This window comes from Thalassophryne amazonica, chromosome 15, assembly GCF_902500255.1.
Source record: "Thalassophryne amazonica chromosome 15, fThaAma1.1, whole genome shotgun sequence".
NCBI lineage: Eukaryota > Metazoa > Chordata > Actinopteri > Batrachoidiformes > Batrachoididae > Thalassophryne > Thalassophryne amazonica.
The window spans coordinates 56,281,339-56,303,424 of NC_047117.1; the positions used below are offsets into that span (position 1 = coordinate 56,281,339).

At 40.6% G+C, this 22,086-nt stretch overlaps 2 protein-coding genes across 2 annotated transcripts in view; both read left to right on the forward strand.

Annotated features, from left to right (window-relative positions):
- The window catches only part of psmd12 (proteasome 26S subunit, non-ATPase 12), a 41,508-nt gene extending 34,493 nt beyond the window's left edge, over positions 1–7,015 (forward strand). Inside the window, exon 13 of the mRNA XM_034188106.1 lies at positions 7,005–7,015. The gene's annotated coding sequence lies outside the window, so the exon portion shown is untranslated. The remainder of the gene's footprint in view (positions 1–7,004) is intronic.
- The window catches only part of helz (helicase with zinc finger), a 155,353-nt gene continuing 138,704 nt past the window's right edge, over positions 5,438–22,086 (forward strand). The window contains exon 1 of the mRNA XM_034188104.1: positions 5,438–5,491. The gene's annotated coding sequence lies outside the window, so the exon portion shown is untranslated. The remainder of the gene's footprint in view (positions 5,492–22,086) is intronic.

Consider the following 22,086-nt stretch of genomic DNA (forward strand, 5'->3'; position numbering starts at 1 on the left):
GGTAGCTATATATTGGTAGCCAAAGTATCCTCACTGCTCAGAGTATCTCGTCTCGCTTATCCCCTCCTCACGCCGCCACTCACAGCATTGTGTCGAAGATGTGTTGTTTTCCTTTGAACATCATCAGATGTGTAGCGGGATGAAAGTCCCGGGTCCCAATTGAAAAGACGTTCCCGCTAGCTTGGCTAACGGGGAGTTCCCCTTTGGCTGACCTGGTAGAGGAACAGTCTTTTGTGCGAGCCACGTGGGTTCGATCCCCACCGTCGTCCCGGCCACGAAGGTCCTGCTGCTTCAGTCTGGCGTCACGAACAGGATGTGGATCACAGAGTATGCTAACATGCACCTGTGACTTCGCGACGAAGTCAAAAATGGTAGGGAGATGTGTAGCGGGATGAAAGTCCCAGGTCCCAATTGAAAAGACGTTCCCGCTAGCTTGGCTAACGGGGAGTTCCCCTTTGGCTGACCTGGTAGAGGAACGGTCTTTTGTGCAAGCCACGTGGGTTCGATCCCCACCGTCGTCCCGGCCACGAAGGTCCTGCTGCTTCAGTCGTTTAGCAGCGTGGATTATCCCGAATAACTGTGACATCCACTGACAGATTATTCTGTTTTATGCCTTCAATAATGTGCTGAAGAGCAAGGATTTGAGCTACCGTGGTTCTTTTTGGTCTGAAGCCATTCTGGTTGATTTTCAACTTTTGGTCATTGGCACTCCTGATTTGGTTTAGTATCATGCAGTCACACAGCTTTGCAATGATAAACATCAGACTGACGCCTCTGTAGTTGTCTGTGTTGGATAGATTAACATTCTTGGGAACTGGGATAATCTTAGAAAGTGACCACTGCTTGGGCTTGTTATTCTTGATTAAGGCCAAATTGCATATCACCCTTTCTAACAGAGGACCATGGTTTCAGATATGAGGGGCTGAACCTCATCCCAGTTGCTTCATACTCTCTCAAAACTGTCCAGTGGACATTGGAAGTTAGCGTTTGATAGACACCCTTTAATCCTGCACCACAGAACACCACAGGAGGTCCTTCCTACATGTGGCAATCACCCTTCTGCAGGATGAATACGTAACGATCAGAGTTTTTCAGTTACTCAGAGCTATGTGCAGTACTGTCAACATCTTGTGTAAGTGTCTTCAGTCATTTTGCATGAACATGTTGCACTCACTGTTCTCACTGTAAAAAAAAGAAAAGAAAAAAGCAATGTTTATCGTTTCGGCACTCTGGTAAAACAATTTCCTTCAGGATTAATAAAATTATTTCTTATTCTTATTCTTACTGACTGCACCTTGAAATCTTGTCTACAAAAATCACAAACAGGATTGGTGACAAGGAGCAGACCTGGTAGAGTACAACACCAACCAGGAACAGGTCTAATGTGCTACCAAGAATGCAGCTGGTCATATAGAGAGCAGATCATGTGTTGCAGTGGTCCCTGTACCCCATACTCCTGCAGCACCCCCCCCGCGCAGGAGACAAGAGTAGACCCGGCCATATAGCTTTTCCAAGTCCGCAAAACACATATAGACTGGTTGGGCATACTCCCAAGCCTCCTCCAATATCCGTGTGAGGGTAAAAAGTGAGTCCTCCATTCCACGACCAGGATGGAACCCACATTGCGTCTCCTGAATCTGAGGTTCAACTATCAGTGTAAAGGTGCCTTGACACTTGAATGAATTTGATTCCCACACTGGCAGGCAATCTGGCGTGCCAGTGATTAAACTCTTTGTAAACTGTGAGCCAATGTGCAAAGAAAATTTTGAAATGTTCAAAACTTCTGCCACGCATTGTGTGAACTAGGCATGAACATTGCCCAACCTACTTGAAAACACTGTGTGTCACTACGTGTTAACGCGTCTCATTGCCACAGCACAGCATAGCACAGAGCATCTGAAAAAGCAAATGAAAATTCTACTGTTTTACCAATCCATTACAAAATAATTACCTTTCAGACGACTCCAAATGCATTTTCCACCACACAATTCGAGTGAGAGAAGCTGCAGCTGCAGATAATTTCTCTGCAATTCTGGAAGTGATGAGAGATGGTTTCATCAGCCAACTTGTGAGATCAAATGTGTCATCAGCTATGAAATGACTATTTTATATAACGTGGTGTCAAACAGGAAAAAGCACAGCGTCCAGCATGACAAAGCAGGTCACACTGGCAAGACAAATTGCGCAGCATTGTGGGGATCAAATTTGTGCGACTGTCAAGGTGGCTTAAGTCTCCTCTCCCACACCCTGGCTTTGACTGGCAGCCATTGATGAGGTTCCTAGCCCTGGGGCACTTGGCCACAGTGTTGTAACTAATGGAACCTCTCAATGCAAGAAGTATGCTACACCTGAATCTCATTAGACTTCAAGTCATTACAATAATACTCAAGGATACTCCAGAGAGTCCCAGCACCAAAGTCATTCAGTTGTCATCTTAGGTCCGGGTCATACAACCACTCAGTAATCCAAGAAGTACCAGGAGAAGAAACTTGGTCCTTTGTCTTCTATTTAAGATATATGCATCACTGTACACCTCTATCCAGTGACCTCATCACTCCACGGGCTCTTTCCAGACATCTCTCAACCTCATAGACTGAGTTCCCAGACTGATGAATGTCACTGCTGAAATACTAAGTTACTCTTTCAACAAATTCAGCACTTTGTTCCAAACAGCATATTCAATGACTACCTCCACCAAGTTATGTTTTCATTATCTCTGAGTGTTTATCTGTAATTAGTCTGTCATATTTTCTAAAAACATGAATGGATTTCAGTAAATGTTTGTGGAAAGGCTGACATTGGGTCAGGGAAGAGCTGGCTACATTTTTTACTCAGATGCAGATCCAGGAGTGGGTCTTGTCTTTTCACAATTGCAAATCCAGACTCTCTTCACTTCTGGTTAAACAATGTGGAATGAATGATGCAATGAACAATTTATTCTACACTACTTACACATGCAGTACCACATGAAGGGGTATTGTTTTTGGCAGTGGTATGTCCAGTCTTTTGTTTTGACTCTGGTAACACTGATTTATACAAGTGTGGCATGAAGTTCGAGTGCCCGCACATGAACACATGCCCATCACATTAGCTTACTTTACTAAAAACAAAACAACATTCAGGTTTAAAAGTGATGATCTATTAGATATCATCTGTAATCGAAAAATTACACATACTCTACTGTTCATTATTTTCCCATATCTGTCTTACTGTGTGGAAGTGTGGGGAAACAACTACAAAAGCACCCTGCAGCCACTACAGAAAAGAGTAATAAGGATAATAAGCAAAGTGGGATACAGAGAACATATCAACCCATTATTTGTAAAATCAAATGTCTTGAAGTTTATGGATTTGGTCAAATTTAAAACATCACAAATCATGTACAAAGGCAGAAACAATTTACTGCTGAAAAAAAAAAGGACAAAATCTATTAATGGAAAGAGAAGGTGGCTATAATTTGAGAGGAGAATTGAACTTCAAAAAGAATAGAAGTCAAACTCGTAAGAGAAGGATGTGCATATCAATCTGTGGGGTGGATTTGTGGAACAGTTTGGAGCTGGAGCTCAAACAGAGCACCAATATAAATCATTTTAAAAGAATGTCCAAAAAAATCTATATTAAGTGCTTACAGTGTTCACTAAAGTATTCAAAATGGTAAAAGAAACTGACATGTACCAGTACCGGTGATTAATTGTGATTGTTTTTGTATTACTGTTCGTAGTCTGACAGAAATGTTTTATTTTTAATATTGACATGGTATAAATAGGTTAGGGCATTTAAAAGCTAGCTCGCTTCAGCCTTGACCTTTTTCACTCAGCTGCATGTTTCGTTTTTTTCAGTATATTCATTATGTATTTTCTGTTTTGTTTGATTTTATCCATTCATTTAATTTCTGTTATTGCACGAGTTTGCTGATTGAAAAAAAAAAAAAAAAATCCAAAGTGGTATGATCCCCAACCTAGATAACCAAAATGACATAATGACAGTTGTCAGTGTTTAATCAAACTCCCAATCTGGGGAGATAACAATTGTAGTTTGCACCTGGAGTGACCAATCAGATTCCAGGGGTGGCCTGTGCCACCCACTGGACCCACTCATGGTTTTCTGTCTTTGCATCAGTCTGTGTGTGAACAAAATAACATGAAATTTTTATTTGTTCTGGACCACACAGTTATGAATGGAGGATCAGTTTAAGTCACAGGCTAAAGTCAAAATTAGGACACAATGCACGTGCACACACACAAACATATATATATATATATATATATATATATATATATATATATATATATATATATATGGAATATTTAGAATGGCCAGTCCAAGGAATTAAAGACCTATGGTATTAAACACTAATAATAGGATGTCATATCATCTTTCTGTTGCCCACATTGTCTTTGACCTTGGGTGACTCTGAAAGGTCAAACATAAGGTCACAACCGTTTAACTCAAACAGCTGGGAGCAAATATGGATTAAACAAGGTGAAACGGTTGTGTAGAGCAGATGGGTCTGTTGGATTAATAGTAGATTAAAGTACATTCTAATCCAATTTAAATTTTTTTCTGCAAATCTGATTAGTTAATCGTGTGAGATTTCAGACCATAAAATATTGCGATGATGGTGGCAAAATATTAAAACCGTTTCACATTTGATGTGTTACTCTGTCCCCTGACTGCTTTGCTGCGCAGGTGTCAACAATGATGCTGTCACCTCATACTGGCAGAAACAAGTGCAGCGATGATGATCCTGAAATGCACGGATTTAATGGATTTAACTGGATTGATTGATGGATTTACCATGGATTTAACTCAGTGCAGCTGACGAGATAGAGAAATCTGTGGGTCTAACGCGTCACCGGTTAAACTCAATTTGCAACCGTAAAATCGTCAGACACAACAGGGTTATTCCCTAAATCATTTCCAGGTGCATTCCCCAGGCTACCTGTCTGTGTCCTTGGACGAGACACTTTTTCTCGAATGTCCCAATCCACCAGACTCTAAATGGGTCCCAACCATTACTATGGAAGTATTCTACATACAATGTACTGGCTGGAAAAGCCGTAGATTGTATCCAGGGACAAGCACCACCCCAATGGGCCTCAATATTTTGTGTGTTCCTCAAGGATAAAGATCAGTTTTGGACAGACTTGTCAAAACCATACAGAACCATATATTATGGCGTCACTGAATATCAAAGAATTAATTTGCATGAGTCAGCATCTCACCAGGTGTTGCCCTTCTCCATTCACTTCTTATTCTGACATGGGATGTTATGAGCAGAATTTCCTCCAGTTTAAATTCAGAAGCCATTTTACTGCAATTTAAGGTTGAACATTTCAGCTTTGGGTATTTATTTGATTTATGTCTAACATGTCAAAAACAGATTTTTTTTTTTTTTAAGTAAAACAGACCCCCCTCAGCTCAGTGCATCCCATTATGCTTTGCGATGGTCTGACAAGTGGATCCAAGATGGCGTAGAAAGTGAAGCTAGGTAAGTGTTGGCTTCCCATTTTTAGCTCTTTTACACGTCTTAGTTACCGCAAGGCCACTGCCACGTATCTCGTCCATAAATCATTAGAGGAACGACGAAGCCATTGAGTTTATGCGTACATGACAGTGCGGTGTCACATCGGTTATATGCGCCTAAACGCCGTGAGAATTTTACAGGCCCGAACCCGTTTTGTTTCGGCGAACCTAGCTAGCTAACCCGCTAACAGGATCGAACCAGCCTGCCCCTTTTGGTGCCAAGAAGGCCGTGTTTTGCCTCAGAGGCTGAGTGTTAAACGCGCAGTTTACCCAGGACAAATGTGAATGTTAAGTAAGTCAGCACAGGGGAGACATTTGTTGCCTCTTTGTAAGGTTTGCCGTGATTGCTCCGAGTTGCAACAGTCAGGGGAAGTTTAGCAGACAAACAATAGCTACCCGATGATAAACAAGTCACGTCGACGTGCTGAGCACAGAAATCTGTTGACTAAACTGAGAGGAACTAGCAAGTTGGTGCTCGTTATAAAAGCGTGTTAGAAGCTTATTTGTCCAGAGGACGTCCTGTGTGTAGCAGAATCTCACGAGTGGACACTGAAGTCCAGCTCAAGTTCACCGACTGTATCCCTCCTGCTTCTGTTGTTGTTCCATAAAGTGACAAGTTTACAGTAATAAGTATTATATATACTTGATTACTGATAGAAAGCTGAAACGCTGATCTTGATTTTCTGCGTTTGACTGGTAATAGGAACTGAAGTAAAATTGATATCCAGCAGCCCACCAGTCTGAGATGTTTACTCCTGCCAGGCTTTAGTTTGATCCTCTGTTCAGTTTTTTTTTTTTTAGCCTATATGCTACAGTTATTTTATGATGCCCCTTTTGTATATTTTATGCAAGTTTGACACATTGATTGGTCCATTCAGATCACAGTGTTGGGTGCTGTTCAGTCCCATGTTGACACACATAGAACCCAGGCCTGTTCCTGGCTGGCAATAGGAGTAGAATGTTAGTGATAATCGTATCATGCAGCCTGTATTGAATCATTTTTTGAGATACCATATAAAGTCAAATAATGATCTCTTAAAGAAGAAACACAAATGATTTTCTAAAATAAACAAATAGGAAACAAAGGATTACACTTTATGCCAAATAATACTTTGATTAAACATTCTCTACAGATTGCTTTCTCCATAATTAGTGTGAATGTTTTTTTTCATATATCGTGATATGTATTGTTCCACCCCAGGGTAGCAGACCGAATAGCCCCCCCCCCCCCCCCCCCCCCCCCCCCCCCAAAAAAAAAAAAAATTGGTGTGCCTGCCTTTGCTGCACGTGTCATTTCGGAGGATCAGCAGTATTTCACTGATTGATGACTTGTTTCTGCATTAAATTGCACTCCAGTCATCATCTGTCTCGGTGACAGATATCTGTAGCTTTTGTACAACAATCATTTCCACATAAATTCAGCATTATTTTATAATAAAAGACAGAGGAAGTGATCAGAGCACAGCATCCATGACGAGCTGTTCCTGCTGTGCTTGATACACCTCCGTCATTTTAGATTCAGATTATGGCCTTGTTTCTGCTTAAAACAGCCCCGTTTCTGCTTAAAACTGACTTTAGAATGATTTAAGAGGTTTTACCTTGTCATCTTCATGGTTAATAATCACATTATTATCTTTGATTGCTTTTGGTGAACAGAGTGCATCTGAAACAAGCTGCTGTGGTCCCAAATGACGCATGCACAGTGGAAGCAGGACAGACCAATTCTTAAGGGGAGACCTTTCGGTTTGCGACACCGTCATTGGCAAAAGTGTTTTATTTATGCAGGGATTGGAAATCCAGGTGTTTTGAGTCAACTAATAAAGTGCACATAACAGTTACATAAACAAATATTTGCTGTGGGTAAATATGGGAGTCATCTGGGCATTTTGGATGATAATGTTATCATGTCACAAACAACATTGGTGGATTAAGGACAGACATTTACGCTTACACACTGTTCAGTTTCAGACTTTTCATCATGCCTAAAATTTGAGATGCTCTTTGCAACACTTCACACAAGTTTTTCAATAGATAAGTCATTTTCTTTGCTTTTCCAACAAACAGTTGATTAACGAATACACTACATTTTAGCTTTGTACTATAACTTTAAACAAGCAAAAACGTAATGGTGGACATTGGAGTCGGCAACAAATATTTGATAACACATTTGCGCACGTTGTTTGTGTAAATTTTATGTTACACTCAGATAGGCTTAGGCTTTTATATATTAGTTTAAATAGGGCTGTTGGCACAGTGGGACATGTCTGGGTTTGATCAGACAGGCACATAAAGAGGCTTTTTCTTTCCAGGCAGTTTATTAAGGTTTGTTGCTCATTGCAGGGTCCTGGTAGCCACTAAGACCACTGTTTTTCTATTTATTTATTTAAGTAGACCCAATTATATAAATGCTTCAGTGATACCTTGTTTCTTTTATTAGTAGGGTTAGTATAATAATAATAATAATAATTTATTATTATTATTATTTTGCAAAAAGTAGGATTAAAACATTAAATGACTTTTGAATGTCAAATTCAATAATATATTAAAACTAGTCAGGCTGTAAGTTGATTAAAAAATTAATCGCATGATTGTATGTAGTTAACTCAGGATTTTATATATATATATATATATATATATATATATATATATATATAGACAAGTCATACAATGAGTAAATCTGTGAGTATATAGAATAGGCAAAGTAGCAGCAGCATACAGACAGTGATGTACATGATGTGCAGGGTTTGCATTAGAATTTTTGGCCCCCTAGTCCTGTGACTCACTAGGTATTGAAAATGTGAGTTCCAAGGCCCAGCACTGAGTCCCAACAAAGCTGCCTTGCAGGAGCACTGGATTCAGTACATAGAGCTGCTAATTTCAGGAGGGACTCAAGTGTGCTGCAGTGTACTAAGAATGGTACTGTGGAAAATGATATCAAGAAACCAACGTGTGTTTAAGATTATGTAGTTTTATATTTGGAAAGGGCAATGTAAACAAATGTTAATCCACGATGCTGTAGGGGTGCAGGTCTTTTGAAATGAAACAGGCATTGGCTTGATTTATTATTTTTGCACATTCAGAATTGGCTGGAAATTTGTTAAAGTGAAGCAGAATAAAATAAATAATTTAAGATTTGTAATGTTTTTTTAAATCTATTTTACATAACACAACTTGAGCCAATTTAATTTAAATATGCTGCACACTTCATATTTCGTGATTTTTGTTATATTTCACATAATTTGTTATAGCATAGTTTCAGTTTAGGACTGAAACGATTAGTCGAGTAACTCGAATAATTCGATTACAAAAAATGTTCGAGGCAAATTCTGTGCCTCGAAGCTTCGTTTAACGTTGTAGTACATATGCCAGGCCTGTGTGTGGCGCTGCAACATCCACAGGGGAAAAAAAAAAAAACAAGACTGGAGCATAACAGCTAATGAAATTAGCAACGATAGCTACCGCTTTCCAGCGTGACACAGAGTAAAATAAAGCCTTTTAAGAGATAGATGGTCCACGCCGATCATCTGAAATAGACTTACTGTGCATCTAAAGCGAAGCAGTGTGTTTGTCTAGTTTTAAACACACGGTCTGCTCTACGTGGGGAGGGACGGTGGCCGGCTGCTCTCTGCACGGTGTGAGGGGCTCAGACCGGGCGAGTCACAGCTCAGGCCCCGGCTATGACAAACAGCAGAAGTCCACTCTTTCTTCTGTGTTTCCCTCAGACTCGCACTGTTTGACTTTTTAATTTTTTGCTTTTTTTGGACAACACACAACACTTCACAAACACGGTGACTTAAATAAAATAATACTAATAAAAACTGACTGCGAGGCTGCATGTTCAACCGCCAGCTGAAATGCATCTGCTGAATTGCATCTGCTGAATCTGCTGAAAAAAAAAAAAAATCACACAGGGACCCAGTCCATCAACCTTAAAAAAAAAAAAAAAAAAAAAAAAAAAAAAAACTTAAAAATGGTTACATTTTACAGGTTGTAGAAAACAAAACAGAAAGCCACATCCCATTGCCATTTCAGCGAAATGCCAACACTTTGGCGCAGAGACATTGTGCCATTGCTTAAGGAGAGCCCTGGACTATCGATGTTTAAAAACGCAAAAGTACTTTTTATCCGATTACTCGATTAATCGCCAGAATAATCGATAGAATACTCGATTACTAAAATAATCGATAGCTGCAGCCCTAGTACAGTTATCAGTTTAGTTATATAATTTATATATACAGTTAGCAGTTGACAGTTATTAATTTAATCATAGTACAATTATGTATACATACATGCTAAAAGAGGTTGTACGATACTATGCAAATACTGGTTTAGATTAAGCATTTGAATCTCATCACTGACAGCGATTCAATACACACCTCGATACACTACCCAGTGATATGTTACATATAGCGATACATCACAATACTGACGATGCGATACGATTTACTCCTGTTCCCGATTCGATGCGATTTGTTATGTATTTGATGGCGATTCAATTCCTCACAATGCGATATGATGCAGTTTGGTGCGATATGATTAGGGATGGGTATTGATAAGTTTTTATCAATATCGATGTCATTATCGATTCTACTTATCAGTCTGATTCTTTATCGCTTCCCTTATCAATACCTCTTGTGAATTTTCTGTGTACTAAAAGTAGGCTTTAGGCCTACAGGTTTTCTATGTCAGCAACATTTTATTGAGTCTTAAAATAAATAAATATGAAATTGGTCACTGGATCTTTGACCTCTGGACATAGATAAATAAAAATCAATAAAATCTGTAGATGGTCACTGGATCCTTGATGTACATGGTGGATCCTTGATCTCTGGATAGAAATAAACAAAATTGGTAGTTTTTGTTAAAAGCATTTCCTTTCAGATATTAATGACACAAATGTAACTCCATAGACCTGAGCTGAACTCTTGCAGCTGGCTGTGCTGCACGTTAGGATGTAATTCATAAAATATGAAGGACGTCTCATTTTGGGGAAAAACAGCAGTTTTGGTCAGTTGCAGTTTATTGTTTGTATTATAACATTTGGAAGGAGGTGTCATTTGAATTAAAATGGCGATTCACTCTGACGTTATTAATTCCAACCGAAATCTGCATGGCTCTTTGGAGCTCTGCACTTAGTCTCACAAAACAGAGGATATTATGATGATGATGATGATTATTATTTCCATTACCTGATGGACAACTTCAGTTTATGCATCTGTAGCGGGTGCTTAGGACTCGCTAGATAATATTAATGGGTTATTAATATATGGTTTGACACAAAGATGAAGTTGGGCTATCAGAAGACTAAGTTTGACTTTGGTAGCTGGTGAACAGTGATTAAAGACAATACACAAATAATTTAGATTGGTGCAAGTACCATGTATTATGAAAAATAATATTTACAAAACATTAGAGGGAGGGAAAAAAAAAAAAAATTTACAACTGCAGAAGCTGAACCGGTTTTATGATCTAAGTGCACTTTAAGTATTTCAAGAGTCAAACATGATACCAAGCTACATTGAATGGTCACACACAAAATAATAATCCCAGAAGCTCTCTACAAGTCCATCCTAGTGCATACCCACGGGGGTTAAGTGAGGAAGTTGAGTTTATAAATTGTCCATGTTGTTGTCCACAGGGAAAGGTTGTGCATGGATAAGCACTCAGATGGGTTGAGAATAGTGTGTGTGTCTGTGTGGCTATGACAACCCTTACCAGGCTATTGGCAAAGATTCTGCTTGGTAAGAGGTCCTAGGCTCCCAGCCGTTGTTTCTTCAGCTCGCCATCCTTCTCCAAAGAGAACCGCCTGGCCTGTGTATGTAACCAGGACCAGTAAAAATTATTTATGGTCATAGCAGGCTGTTTAACCTTAGCTTCCCACAACATATTAAGTAATTCCATCTTTAGTGTACACATTCAATAAATTTCAAATTACAAAGAAAAGTAAATGAATAATCTACCAATGTAACAACATTCAATAGATAGCCTGAATGCTATAAATACAACCTGCGTCCTTTTTGCATGTAACATTTAATAAATAATTCACAGTGCTGTTTCAACTCTGACGCATATTAACACCCTTTAACTTGTGCAAAATATACCACACAATATAAAGCCAAATTGTAGACTTCACAAATAAAGCACAAGAGAAATGACTCTGTTGTTTGTAGCTCCCGATGCTAATGCTAGGTGCCGCTAGCTTAGCATGCTAACGTCACATTCATTCAACACTCACCAGTTCCTCAGGCAAACCACACACGATGGCAGCACAGACTCTCTGCAGCGCAGTAGACACGTCGAAAACATTACAATAACCAGGTTTTAGCAGAAGGTCTAAAACAAAGCGCAATAGTTAAAAGTTTGGAAAAATCTTCATACACTCACCTGTACAAGCTGTCGACCCGGCCTCCCCCCACACATCTGATGGGAAGCTTGTGAGGGGCAGCTTAAGTACAGGCTGTGCAACGCGCAGTTGGTCAAGCGTGGTCATGTGACTGACGCTGCATGAGCATGTAGGTAGGGTGTTATTAATATGATGTTTATAATTATTTTTATAAAGAATGATTAATATTAGTGAAGATAGAAATAATATAGCAATAATTAATTACTATTGAATATATTTATATTTTTAATTATACATAAACACTGGAAATTTTAACCAGGGTTACACATCGGCTGGTGCTCATGCCAGATAACCATTGCATAAAACTCCGGTGTGGAATGGAGGACGATTCTCGTTTCTTGCCTGCAACAAGACAAGAGTCCCAGTTCGGGACTTTAATCCACACAAAGGTGACTCAAGGTTGACATCTTTGAATGGCTTTGAGAGGGGTTAATGAAGAAATTGCAGACTTGCCACTTCAGAGAACCAGCGAACAGCAGGTTGAAGAGCTTCTTTGTTGCTTCAAGCAGACCCGCTGCAGTCTGCAATGAACATAGAGAAATGATCATTTTCCCAATAAACACCCTCACAAACCATAGCTACTCCGGTGTCCCAAACTGAAGGACCAATAACGGAATCATTAAGCAAAAAGGCTTTGATTTCATCATGTTTGTTGTGGTAGAAATGTGCTTTCTGGCTTCCATCTGTGGTGCATTCAGTGTGCCTCGAAAAAAAAGATGTAAGCAGGCAGCGAGCGATGCATCACGATTTCACCCGACAGTTGAGTCGATGCACATTGAATGAATTGATGCACAGTATCTAGATACCGATTTATATCGGTTAATCTCCACATGCCTAGTTCAGATGTATTTTCTTGCTATCTCGACACAACCAAAGCATTTGATAGGGTGCAGTATGCTAAGTTATTCTGCCTTTGATAGACAGAGACTTACTCAGGCATTGACATTAAGCTTTTTAGTGTACTTGTCCATAGGACAAGTAAACCCTGGCAGTTTACTTGTCCTATAGGAAAAGCTGGTTGTCTGGACAAGCGAGCGCTACAGGCACGAGCCGCGTGAAGCGTGCCAAAGGCACACAATACACGTGCCAATGGCGTGTCACCTAGGTGTGTCCGGGGGAATGCTACAGTGGAAGTACTGAAATTACACTTTTTCATAAATTGCTTCTCTCCTGTGTGGGTGGTAAAAATTCAAACTTCGATGGTTTTAGATGCATTGAAAGCAAGAATAATAGAAGAATTACACTTATGTTGTAATATCAAAGTTCTTTTTTGTATTTTTCTGTCTATGTTAAGAAAATAAATAACATTAAAAAGTTTAAAAACACATTAATATTTGATGGACATAGCATTTGCTCTCTTCTTTAAAAATGACACACTGTACCTTTAGTCCAGTAAGAGTCCAGGCAGTTTTTCTGTCATGTTGACAGTTTAGTTTTTTTTTTTTCAACATTTTTGAGTGGAATTGCATACTTATTAAAAAATAAAAGCAATATAACCCCTAATTGTCTTGTTTGAACAAGAGCTAAATCTGGACTGATTTGATTGTCAAATCGGAATCAGATTTATTGCCAAGTGCTTTGTCAAAGCAAGTGTGAAGCTTAAAAATGAAAAATTAAGTCCTCTTGTTCGCTCCGTCACTATCGCTCTCTCTCTCGCTGTTTTCCTGCTAAACACACTTGGACCTTTTTAGAAACACGAAGCCTTTCAACTGTAAAATAAGCCATACATTTCTAAATGTCACCAGCGATGCTCTCGCGACAAACTCAGAAATAATACTGAAGGATTATAATGGATATTTTTTCCCTTTTAGCGGACAGAATCTATGTTCAGCTTCCCCTCCTCAGGTGCGTGCTGAGCGGGTGTTTCACAGCCTCGGGACGTTGAAGCGGGTAACTTTTCAGAAATAATTCAGTTCATTTTTTTTTTGGAAAATCTCTGCTCGACGAACAGACAATTTGAACCCGAGAGCCGGGTGGAAAATTTGCCGTTACCCTCAGCTTCGAGCACTGCGGAAGAGAGCTCTCTCAAACAGCTCAGCTCCAGAAAACTTCCTCCTCCCCTCCTCGCCTCAGCAGCAAACAAAGCAGAGAGCAGCAACAGCAGTTGAGAGAGGATTCACAGTGGTTCATAGAGTTCAGAGTTTTCCAGTATCAGAAAACTTTGCGGGTTGCATAGGTATTTTCCGATACGTCAATTACATCTGTATTGGAAGCCGATCCGGATACCGGATTGGACGTAACCTTATATATATCAGTCATAAACTTTAAAATGTTAAAAACTAGGGGTGTAACGATACACAAAAATCACGGTTCAATACGTACCTCGGTTTTGAGGTCACGGTTCGATTCATTTTCGGTACAGTATGGGAACAACATGCAAAACCTAAATTTGCTTGTTGTTTCAACCAACATTTTTTTGTAACATTATACAAACAGGAAAATAAAATAATTGCAAAGTGCTGCCTGGTAATAAGTTTAATAAAATGTTCTCACATAAACAACAAATATGTCAGCTGATGCTGTCAGTTAATTTCATGAAAGATGCTCTCCTCATGCGGTGTGAATTCACACACACACACACACACACACACACACACACACACACACACACACACACACAGTGTAAATATAAGGTCTTACCTGTGTGTTTTAGTGAAGAAAAGTCGCTCTGCGACATTTTGCACCGTCAGGTCAGTTAGCAGAGTGGAGTCTTCTCTCCCCTTCCACACCGGTTCTCTGTCATGGTGCAACAAGTTAAAAAAGTCACAGCGCCTCAGTAACGTCTCATTTGTGATTCTGGCTGCACACGCGATGAAATCTCAAGAAAAAGTTATAAAGTTACTCAGTTCTCCATGTGGAGCGGGGACACCATGTGCGTACGCTGGATGACATGTGGGTCAATATTTACGTGTAACACTTCAGGGAAAAAAGCAATTATGGTACATATTTAATTAAAAGTTTAAAGATCTTTCTAACATCTTTCTGTATAAATATCTCATGTTACAACGTGGAGACCCGCGGCTTATAGACAACTGCAGCGTATTTATGTACAATTTCTTTTTTTTTTTTTTAATTTGTGGGTGCAGCTAATATTCAGGTGCGCTCTATAGTCCAGAAATTACGGTAAGCACACGCAACGCAAACTCACCCGTGCACAGCCCTGTACTGAACCGAACGTCCCATACTGAAACAGTTCAATACACATACATGTATCGTTATACCCTGATTAAAAACGCATTAATACCTGATTAATATCGTGTTTGCTGCTGTGTTCAAAAATTTACATATAGTAGCTTTAATCCCTGAACAGCAGAGAGACGTGGCATCCCTGGGCTGCGGTACATTTTATGTAAGCCGTTGTTTGTTTATTTCAGGGGACACTCCCTGTGGAGGCGGACGACTCCGTCTTGACCTGAATCAAACATTTGAGTAAGTGCCACATTAAATAATGCAAGGATTTTTTACCTGGAGCAGAAAGACTAAATCAGTCAGTGAACAACAGTTTACCCAGACTAACTTCATATGAGTAAATTCTGTACTTATTAATTTTTTTTTGTGTGTGTTTCATGTTTAGTTTTGTAAATGAGGAAAAGCGCTCTGTGACCATCCTGAAAATGCTTCATGTATTCACAGTGGGTGTGCCATGTAGTGTTCAGGAGATGAAACTTCAGCCACTGACCCAACAATAAATTAATTCTTTCACCAAAACACCAAATCTAGGCTTCCATCTTAGATGTACTTTCTGGCAAATTGTAGCTGTTGTTTTGACATCTGCACTTGATCTCAAAATTACATTATATCTGTTTTTTGTTATTGCTAATGGATCCCTTCAGAAACACTTACATAAAAATTTTTATACTTAAGTTTATATCGTGATATATACTGTTACTGTGAAGGGATTAATTTTATACCGCGATATGAATTTTCATGTTAACAAAAACAAATTCATCATGTTATGGCATCTTTGTAGCAAAATGTTTGCAGTTAATAGCTCCGATTACATTTTGGAAACCGACTCTCACTGCAAAATGCACTGTTGAATGTTGGAATGTACCTGGATGACATTCAGATGATTGCGTTCCACACAGCTGGTGGCTTGGCGCAAGGTTGACTGGTACAAGCCTGACCGATCAGCCAGTTCACGCTGGAATGCCCATGATGCCAGGATGCCCAGCGTGGTCAACACCTGTGTGGGCACAGACAACCCCTGGCTCCTCGCCATATTGCTCTAAGACCACTGCGCAACTCCAGTCACAGTGGCTTTGGTAATCGAAATTGGTTTCAGAGCCAATTACCCTCATTTGGAAGTAAATATTCTCCGAGTCCATGCTCACGTCTGATTGCACCATTTCCAAGGTCCTCTAACAACGCTAACACAGCCACTGTTAGTGTTATTTTACGCATCACTTTGTGCGTGCTTTTATATCCATCCATATAATTGCAAACACGTGGGTGTGTTAAATGTTCATCAGTGTGTCTCTGATGTGCACGTCACTCTGTTTTCACACTATTGACGATTCCCTGCGTCACCTGTATATGTTGGAGATGGCACAATAGATGTAGTAACATGCTTATGTCAGCCAGGATTTTTGTGTGACGCACCGCACATCAAGTCACTTTTGATACATCTGCACGTGGACATGGAGACAGGTGTATGCCAGGTTTTTGTGCGGGGAACAAGACTGCTACAACAAACAAACTCCTGCTAAAAAGCAGCTTACTGTGGTGGAATCATTTACCCAAGTGTGTTTTTTAAAACACAAGAACAGCTGGCACTTCCAGGACGTAAGTAGGGATTACTTTTAAGTTTTTGATCAAATAAAAGCAAAAGTGGTTTTGCGTTATCACTGTCATTTGTACTTATTGTAAAAAAAAAAAAAAAAAAATAGTAAAAAAAATTTGGAAATCGAGATTTTATTTTTTGGCCTTATCGCCCAGCCCGGAATGATCATATTGAATGCCGAACTGTAATCCACAAAGAGCATCCTGGCGTTGCTCTGTTGTTCCACGTGACTCAGCACAGTGCTATGGTAATGACGTCCTCTGTCGCTCTGTTTGCCCAGTATGCAAATTGGTGGGAGTGGAATGTGTGTGTGTGGGGGTCTTTGTGCTGGAAAACCAGTCTCTCGAAGCACTTCATTATTTCAGGTGTAAGCGCAATAGGACTGTAGTCATTGAGGCTGGTTGTGGGTGAGTTTTTAGGTACGGGGATGATTGTAACAGATTTCAGGCAGGTGGGGATGACTGCTTGGGCCAGGGAGAGATGAAAAATCCTGCAGAACATGCCAGACAGCTGGTGGGCACAAGCTCTGAGCACCTTGCCAGGTACTCCGTCTGGGCCAGTAGCCTTCCTGGGGATTGCTGCCAAGAGGACGCGCCTCACAAAGTGCTTCCCACAAGTGAGTGGGGGGGGGGATGGAAACCGGTGGGGGTGGGAGCAGGGCTGGAGCAGATGAGTGTCGCTGTGGTGAATCATATCGCGCAAAGGAGCAGGTCTCCTGAAGTCACATCACAGCCTCTGTAATTGTTGATGCTCTGTAGACCCTGCCACACCTCCCATGGTCTATTACTGGCGGGGTGGGACTCTGTCATCCTTTTATAGTCCACTTTGGCTTTTTTAATTCATTTTTTTAGGTCACTGTAAAGAGCCCTGTCGCCTAAATGCAATGTCACGGACTTTGAGGAATGAGAGGACCTGGCTGGTCTTCCAGGTCCTGAAGGCCACTGAGTGCATTCGCAGGCCAAGTTGTTATAGTCTTTGTGGTGGGCCTGAATCTGCACCTGTGGGTGGTATATGCATGTACTCTATGTCAGGGTGCTTCTCAGTGAGGGGGGAAAAATGAATTTACTCTGTTTTGGAATAAATCTGTAACAGAACAAAATGTGGAAAAAGTGAAGGCTGTGAATGCTTTCCGGATGCACTCTATTTGGGGTGTAAATAAATAAAGCTAGGACATCTTACTACTCATCACTAATTGAAGAAAATAAGAACAACCCCAGGTTTCTTTTTAGCACTGTAGCCAGGCTGACAGAGTCAGAGCTCTGTTGAGCCGAGTATTCCTTTAACTTTAACTAGTAATGACTTCATGACTTTCTTTGCTAATAAAATTTTAACTGTTAGAGAAAAAATTACTCATAACCATCCCAAAGACATATCGTTATCTTTGGCTGCTTTCAGTAATGCTGGTATTTGGTTAGACTCTTTCTCTCCGATTGTTCTGTCTGAGTTATTTTCATTAGTTACTTCATCCAAACCATCAACATGTCTATTAGACCCCATTCCTACCAGGCTGCTCAAGGAAGCCCTACCATTAATTAATGCTTCGATCTTAAATATGATCAATCTATCTTTATTAGTTGGCTATGTACCACAGGCTTTTAAGGTGGCAGTAATTAAACCATTACTTAAAAAGCCATCACTTGACCTAGCTATCTTAGCTAATTATAGGCCAATCTCCAACCTTCCTTTTCTCTCAAAAATTCTTGAAAGGGTAGTTGTAAAACAGCTAACTGATCATCTGCAGAGGAATGGTTTATTTGAAGAGTTTGTCAGGTTTTAGAATTCATCATAGTACAGAAACAGCTTTAGTGAAGGTTACAAATGATCTTATGGCCTCAGACAGGGGACTCATCTCTCTGCTTGTCCTGTTAGACCTCAGTGCTGCTTTTGATACTGTTGACAATAAAATTTTATTACAGAGATTAGAGAGATTAGAGCATACCATAGGTATTAAAGGCACTGGTTTGAATCATATTTATCTAATAGATTACAATTTGTTCATGTAAATGGGGAGTCTTCTTCACAGACTAAGGTTAATTATGGAGTTACACAAGGTTCTGTGCTAGGACCAATTTTATTCACTTTATACATGCTTCCCTTAGGCAGTACGAGGTCTGTTAGAAAAGTATCCGACCTTTTTATTTTTTGCAAAAACCATATGGATTTGAATCACGTGTGATTGCATCAGCCAAGCTTGAACCTTCGTGCGCATGCGTAAGTTTTTTCACGCCTGTCGGTTGCGTCATTCGCCTGTGAGCAGGCTTTGTGTGAGCAGTGGTCCACCCCTCTCGTCGGATTTTTATTGCGAATAAAATGTCTGAACGATTTGAAGCTTTGCTGCATCAAATTTTTCCAGAAACTGTGAGAGACCTCCAGGTGGACACCATTCGGAAAATTCAGATGGCTTTCAGGGACGATTTTATGGGGATTACACAGATTAAGGAGTGCTCCAGCTGGTTTAAAGACCGCCCACAGCGTCTGAGAGAGCGGCGCACTCTGAGCGCTGATCGACAGGCTGAAACCCCGCTGAAACAACCAGATCATTTCCAAAGTGAAGGCTTTGTTGATCCGGGACGTCGTCTGACTTCGACAGAAATGGCAGAAGACGTGGACATCACCGCTTTTTCAGCACATTTCATTATTACAGGAGTTTTTGTCATGGAAAGAGAAGTGGAGGGATGCGCCACGGAGCCGCTCATGGCGCGGGACAAAAGCACCTCCATGTTGGTCTCACAGGACGGCTTTCAGATGACTTTCAGACGGCTTTTGGTGGCTTTTCAGTCGTGTGCCTATCCAAGAAATTGTGAATGAGCTGGACATGCCAGGACATATCCTGTGAGGCTTCATCACGGCGTTGCTTTGCGCCATGCGGCTCCGTCCCGATGCGTGAATTTCCTGTCCTGTGAGACCAACACGGAGGTGCTTTTGTCCGCGCCATGAGCGGCTCGGTGGCGCATCCCTCCGCTTCTCTTTCCATGACAAAAACTCCTGTAACAGTGGAATGTGCAGAAAAAGTGCTGATGTCCACGTCTTCTGCCATTTCTGTGGAAGTCAGACGACGTCCCGGATCAACAAAGCCTTCACTTTGGAAATGATCTGGTTGTTTCAGCGGGGTTTCAGCCTGTTGATCGGCGCTCGGAGTGCGCCGCGCTCTCAGCCGCTGTGGGCGGTCTTTAAACCGGCTGTAACACTCCTTAATCTGTGTAATCCCCATAAAATCGTCCCTGAAAGCCATCTGAATTTTCCGAATGGTGTCCACCTGGAGGTCTCTCACGGTTTCTGGACAAATGTGATGCAGCAAAGCTCCAAATCGTTCAAACGTTTTATTCGCAATAAAAATCAGACGAGAGGGGTGGACCACTGCTCACACAAAGCCTGCTCACAGGCGAATGACAGGCGTGAAAAAACTCACGCATGCGCACGAAGGTTCAAGCTTGGCTGATGCAATCACACATGATTCAAATCCATATGGTTTTTGCAAAAAATTAAAAGGTCGGATACTTTTCTAACAGACCTCGTATTATTAGAAAGAATTGCTTTAATTTTCATTGTTACGCAGATGATACCAAGCTTTATCTATCCATGAAGCCAGAGGACACACACCAATTAGTTAAACTGCAGGAATGTCTTTCAGACATAAAGACATGGATGACCTCTAATTTCCTGCTTTTAAATTCAGATAAAACTGAAGTTATTGTACTTGGCCCCACAAATCTTAGAAACATGGTGTCTAACCAGATCCTTACTGTGGATGGCATTACCCTGACCTCTAGTAATACTGTGAGAAATCTTGGAGTCATTTTTGATCAGGATATGTCCTTCAATGTGCATATTAAGCAAATATGTAGGACTGCTTTATTGCATTTTTTGCAATATCTCTAAAATTAGAAAGGTCTTGTCTCAGAGTGATGCTGAAAAACTAATTCATGCATTTATTTCCTCTAGGCTAGACTATTGTAATTCATTATTATAAGGTTGTCCTAAAAGTTCCCTGAAAAGCCTTCAGTTAATTCAAAATGCTGCAGCTAGAGTACTGACGGGGACTAGGAGGAGAGAGCATATTTCACCCATATTGGCCTCTCTTCAATGGCTTCCTGTTAATTCTAGAATAGAATTTAAAATTATTCTTCTTACTTATAAGGTTTTGAATAATCAGGTCCCATCTTATCTTAGGGACCTCATAGTACCATATCACCCCAATAGAGCGCTTCGCTCTCAGACTGCTGGCCTACTTGTAGTTCCTAGGGTTTTTAAGAGTAGAATGGGAGGCAGAGCCTTCAGCTTTCAGGCTCCTCTCCTGTGGAACCAGCTCCCAATTCGTATCAGGGAAACAGACACCCTCTCTGCTTTTAAGATTAGGCTTAAAACTTTCCTTTTTGCTAAAGCTTATAGTTAGGGCTGGATCAGGTGACCTTGAACCATCCCTTAGTTATGCTGCTATAGACTTAGACTGCTGGGGGGTTCCCATGATGCACTCAGTGTTTCTTTCTCTTTTTGCTCTGTATGCACCACTCTGCATTTAATCATTAGTGATCGATCTCTGCTCTCTTCCACAGCATGTCTTTTGCTGATTCTCTCCCCTCAGCCCCAACCAGTCCCAGCACAAGACTGCCCCTCCCGGAGCCTGGTTCTGCTGGAGGTTTCTTCCTGTTAAAAGGGAGTTTTTCCTTCCCACTGTCGCCAAGTGCTTGCTCACAGGGGGTCGTTTTGACCGTTGGGGTTTTTCTGTAATTATTGTATGGCTTTTGTCTTCCAATATAAAGTGCCTTGGGGCAACTGTTTGTTGTGATTTGGCGCTATATAAATAAATTTGATTTGATGAATCTCGAATCTGCATTGGGCAAGGTGATGATGCTGGAACTTTTGTTTGGTGCCGTTCCAATGAGATTTATAAAGATGACTGCCTGAAGAGAACATGTAAATTTCCACAATCAATGATGATATGGCGCTGCATGTCAGGTAAAGGCACTGGAGAGATGGCTGTCATTACATCATCAATAAATGCACAAGTTTACGATGATATTTTGGACACTTTTCTTATCCCATCAATTGAAAGGATGTTTTGGGATGATGAAATAATTTTTCAAGATGATAATGCATCTTGCCATAGAGCAAAAACTGTGAAAACATTCCTTGCAAAAAGACACATAGGGTCAATGTCATGGCCTGCAAATAGTCCGGATCTTAATCCAATTGAAAATCTTTGGTGGAAGTTGAAGAAAATGGTCCATGACAAGGCTCCAACCTGCAAAGCTGATCTGGCAACAGCAATCAGAGAAAGTTGGAGCCAGATTGATGAAGAGTACTGTTTGTCACTCATTAAGTCCATGCCTCAGAGACTGCAAGCTGTTATAAAAGCCAGAGGTGGTGCAACAAA